We start from the raw sequence: 5,932 nt of genomic DNA, 5'->3' as shown, positions 1-5,932 counted from the left end.
CTGGTGCAGTTGCTCTGGAAAACAGGGTGGAGGTTCCTCAAAAAACTATCCATAGAACTCCCTTATGACCCAGCAATACCATTGCTGGGGACTTACCCAAGAGATACAGAAAGGCTGATGCATAGGAGCACATGTACCCCAATGTTCATAGCAGCAATGTCAACAATAGCCAAAACATGGAAAAAGCCTAAATGTCCATCACCTGATGAGTGGATCAAGAAGGTGTGGTATATATACACAGTGGAGTACTACATGGCTATGAGAGGGAATGAAATACGGCCATTTGTAGAAAGTGGATGGACCTCGAGGGTGTCATGCTAAGCGAAGTAAGCCAGGCAGAGAAGGACAGAAACCATATGTTTGCACTCATAGGTCTAACAGGAAACATTCAGAATGATCCAGCTTCAAGAAAAGCAAGCAGTTAGGAGTGCTTAAGAAAAATTGATTCAGTATCTAATGGATAATTGATACCTGTCACAACACAGCATTTTATATACTGTTTAGTGAATCTGCAATACAATCTAAGTGTATTTTGGAAGTGTTTGCTGTGTCATTGGATTTAATGAAATGTTTAGAGGTGCAGTAGGCATGACTTTGAGTAGATAATGAAAGAAAATGCAAAATGCTTATTGATTTATGATGTGGTTTCGTCTTAGCTTGGGTAAAGCAGGCAGTATTTAATACATAGTAGCAGAATATTTACTATTGAAGCTTGAAAAGATGTGAGTTCTTTGTGTGCAATCTTTCATTTATGCATGTGAGAGGGTTTTCTTTTTTTTAATATTTTTACATTGTAGTACTTGTTTTGCTTGTTGGTAGTGCTTGCCTATTTAATACATTCTGTCAAGGACAGAAATTACATGCTGTCTTTTTTTTTTTCCCTTTAGGGAGTGTGTCTTGGGTTTTTCCCTTATTATTTTCTTTACCTTTTTTTTTTCCTCTTATTTTTTTGGTGGTGGGGGTGGTTATGTTTAAATGAAGTTGCTTTTACAACACCAAAGACTTAATCATCCATTTCCTATATAAAAGGTAGCTACTTTTTTGCATGGACCTCAAGTATATTGTAGTATAGAGGTGGAATTTAAGGAAAGGTATTAAGCAGGCTGAGTTTTAGCTTATGGGCAAGTAATAAATTGTATCATGTATCTTGAATGTATCATAGATATGCTGCTATATAATGATTGCCACTTCAGATAGCTGTGAAATTAGGTGATTGGTTGTTACTTAACCTTCTAATTTCTGTATAAGTCTAATTACATGAAATAGAAGTTGGGGTTTTGATTTTTTACTTTGCTTTTCTGTTTGGAGTGTCATTGTAACTACTGTATTGTAAATGATGGAAAATAATTGCATATGTTAAAAAAATAAATTGTGTTATATTGATAAAAAAATAAAAAAATAAAAAAATAATAAAAAATAAAAAATAAAAAGAAATAAATAAAAACTGTGAAACAAAAGTAAATGGAAAGAGACACACTTCACTTAAACCCAACAAAACAATAAATTATTGTGAAAAAATAATTTACATTATTTCAATGGTGTAGAGAGGATTATTTGGCAAGTATTCAAGTTGCTCACAGGGGAAAAGCAATACTATTTCACAGTGGGGACAATTATTGTTACAATGTGTACTTTTTTCCCTTTAATAATTGCGTGTTCCCTTTTGTCACAACTGCATAAGACAGAATAATTAAAGTACATTAGCTACATTGTGGAAGGGACATTTGGTTTTAATTAACATTAGGCCATAAGAAAAGCAATTTGCTTTATATTACCATTTATTCTTTGACGCACACATACACACATAGACACAGAGTCTGCAACAGAAAAACAACTATGTAAAACACTGCAAAGCTTCTCAATCTGAAGTTACACCACACCTAGCTAAAATGAACAAGATGTTATATGTAGAAGAATCTATTTCTTCTCCTTGGTATTTTAGACAATTGTTGGCAGTCTAACGTAAAATGACTTAAAACCAGAATCAGTTTTGTGTGATTATTTCAAAAGTGGACTGGTCAGCAAAGCCACATGGCTTTCATATGGCAGGAACTCACTGGAGAATAAAATTATGATACATGTTCATTTTAGGTTAGAACCTAAAGAGGTGAGACAGACACCTCTACTTGTTTATACGTTTTGGTGAAAAAGTTTATCTTATAGGTGAGTAAAATGTCAGCAAAATCTATTTCATATGGGCTAAGAATGCATATCGATTCCCTGCATGATAAACTAAAATAACCATACTCCCCGCCAGGAGGATATTGACCATGTATCAGTTAGCTTTTGCTGCACAACATACGACCTCAGATATTAAAGATTTAAGATAATTCCCATTTATTTAACTCACGATTCTGTGATTTGACAGTTGGGTAGGCCTTAACTGGGCAATTCTTGTTTCAATAGCTCAGTCATATGTCTGGGCTCAACAGCACGGTCAGCTTGGAAGTGGTTCTGTGGAGTGACTGCCGCTGTAAGAGCATCTCGGCTCTCCGTGGTCTCTTGTGCTTCAGCAGACTGGCTGAAGCTTGTTTACGGGACATCTGGCAGGATTCCAAGAGAGAGCAGAAGTGACTGTGGACTCCTGAGCCCCTGTGCCCTGAATTGGCATGCTGTTGTCGACACCACATTATATTGGGCAACCAAGTCACCCATCCAGCCCATGCATGTTCAAGAAATGGAAAAACAAACTTCACTCTTTAGTGGCTCCTTGGTGGCTCAGTTGGTTAAGCGTCCAACTTTGGCTCAGGTCATGATCTCCCGGTTCATGAGTTCGAGCCCCACCTCGGGCTCTGTGCTGACAGCTAGCTCAGAGGCTAGAGCCTGCTTGGGATTCTGTATCTCCCTCTCTCTGACCCTCCCCTGCTCACACTGTCTCTCTATCTCTCAAAAATAAATAAAAAACATTAAAAAAAACTTCACTCTTTAATACAAAGAAATTCCAAGCTACATTGAAAAGATGTGAACATAAGGAAGGCTGAAAGATTGTGGCCAGTTTTTCAATCTACTGTACCTCATTGGAAAATATATTTTATTGGTGAGATAGTTCTCTTCATAATGAAGTTCATGGTAATAAAACCTACAAACAAAAGTAGGTGTCAGAGGAAGGATGTGTATATATTGCTCTTTCAGTCTTCCCATACTTTTTTCAGTGCCACCTCTTGTCCAGCTTTGACCCCTAAGTGACATTCATTCCAAGCACCTTAGACCACTCTTCAGCAGTTCTACACTTACATCAATTTAACTTATTTTGACATCCAGATCTACAACATACATATTTCTAAGTATGTCCTCTCTGACCCCCAAATGTTGATACACAGAGAATCTCTTTAAAAATTCAGAGTATTCTGTGTTTTCTGTAGTTTCTTGTATCTGGATTATTATTTTTAAATTTATTTCATACTTTTAGGTGTATTCTCTACAGTTAAGATTTTTCCTGCATAAGACTCCTTGCCTTGAAAATGTCTTTTCTAATTACACTTAATTTTCACCTTCATTTGTATTCACTTAGAAATCTTTTATATCTCATGTGTTTTAAGTATTTGTTGGTAGAAATTGTTTTGTTATCTTTCTATCTCCATTATAATACCTTGTAAGTAAAGATAACATTGTTTCCTTTGCAGCATTTATACAATCTACTACTCTGGGTATTAATTAGTATTAAAGCTAAGTTAATATCTATCATCTCTCTCTCTGACTATATGTATATGTGTGTGCCTGTACACACACACATGCATATGCAAATACATATCTGCATATGCAAATATATGTATGCATGTGTGTATAAATGTGTGTTTATAGTTAGATGGATATGTAAATAGATAAAGGAAAAATGGAATTTAACATTTAAATTACTAATCTGAATGTCAGCTATAATAGCAACAGATTATTAAAATTTTAATATAATGGACTTAGATAAGGCATTTTCTGTTTTCACACTTTGAAATATTCCCGATTAACAGTAATCATCTATATGTGTGTGCATAATAGAGCCCATTGTGAAATTTTAAAAATTACTTTTGACTAAATTATAGAAAACATTGTGATGACTAACAGGGGAGGGCTGTGGGGGATGGGGAAATAGGTGACAGGAGGATTGAGGAGTGCACCTGTCAGGATGAGCACAGGGTGATGTATGGAACTGTGGAATTGCTATATTGTACACCTGAAAAACTAATGCAATACTATGTGCTAACTAACTGAAATTAAAATTCAAATAAATGTTATTTTTGACAAGAATGATTATAAAATTTACACTCTGAATAAGGAATTAATAAAGAGCAAAGAAATACATAATGATAGAAGACTCATGAACATCAATGTGCTGATTTAAAGCATTTTCTTTTTTTTAATTTAATTCTCAGTACATAAATGAAAGTGAGAATTAAAGTTTAGATTCTGCTAGAAAAATATCTTTTGCTAATTTTGAATCTATATAACAATAGAATATAAATATCATAATAGTCATGACTTTATTATATTTTGGTGCAATAAGAATGAAAATTCTAAGTTCCTGCAGATATCAGAGATATTCACTTGTCTTAAAATTGGAAAAGAGGGCTGTCTGGATGGCTCAGTCAGTTAAGCATCTGACTCTTAGTTTTGGCTCAGGTCATGGTCTCATGGGTTGGGAGTTCAAACCCCACATCAGTCTTATGCTGACAGCATTGGAGCCTACCTCATGCTCTCTTTCTCTCTCTCTCTCTCTCTCTTTCTCAAACTAAATAAATAAACTTAAAAATATTTTTAAAATAAATATTGGAGAGGAGCCCCATTTTTAAATTGAAGACTTGTACTTGGATATATCTGACCACACTTAAACTGTAACCCTTTCCACTTTCAGAGATACTAATCAACTAGTTGTTAGGAGTTGAAAGTCTTATGTCAGATGATCCTGGGGTTAAACCTCATTTCAGCCATTGAAATATTATTTTGGGGGGCACCTGGGTGGCTCAGTCAGTTAAGACTCCAACTTCGGCTCAGGTAAGATCTCACGTTTGTGGGTTCACGCCCCGCATCAGGCCCTGTGCTGACAGCTAGCTCGGAGCCTGCAGCCTGCTTCAGACTCTGTCTCCTCTCTCTGCCCCTCCCCCTCTCATGCGCTGTCTCTCTCTATATCAAACATAAATAAAACGTTAAAAAATTTTAAAAAAGAAATAGTATTTTTGGTAATAAGTTATGTAAGCTCTTTAGTGCCCAATCTTCTCATCTGTGAAATATGAGTAAGGATCATACCTATCTGGTTATGGTTACGGTTACATGAAAAAAATATATGCACTATAAAACGGTCAAAGCGTTGGTATGCAGTTTAAGATGGTGATGCAAATATCAGATGAAGTCCCCTAACTTTCCTAAGTACTAATGTGTGTATATTATTCTTAGGTTTCCTTTGTTTGTTAAAAATGGGAATTAAAAATAAATATTCCATGGTAATATACATATACATTAATAAGATAATGTGCATACATGCACTTAAAATGATTTCTAGTAAATGAGCAATCAATAAAAGTTAACTTCCTTTTTAAAAAGGTCTTGAGGCCAAATTGTAATGGTAGATTTTATTAGCAAGGTATGTACTGAGGACAAGCCAAGAGACTATGAAGAACCTATGGAAAGCACTGTAAATATCCATGGGCCACAAGGGCCCTGAGAGTCACAACATGATGTCGTCAACCAGAGACACTCATATGGATAAGAACACTGGTAGGTATACATTTTAGCATTTTAAAAATGGCCCTTCGTAGGAAAGTGGATGGACCTTGAGGGTGTCATGCTGAGCGAAGTAAGCCAGGCAGAGAAGGACAGAAACCATATGTTTGCACTCATAGGTCTAGCAGGAAAACAAGAGAGACCTAATGGAGAACCAGGGGGAGCGGAGGAGGGAGAGAGAGTTGGGGAGAGAGAGGGATGCAGAACTTGAGAGACTATTGAA

Source organism: Suricata suricatta, chromosome 6 (assembly GCF_006229205.1).
Source record: "Suricata suricatta isolate VVHF042 chromosome 6, meerkat_22Aug2017_6uvM2_HiC, whole genome shotgun sequence".
Lineage (NCBI taxonomy): Eukaryota > Metazoa > Chordata > Mammalia > Carnivora > Herpestidae > Suricata > Suricata suricatta.
Note: the sequence above shows the minus strand (reverse complement) of the source record.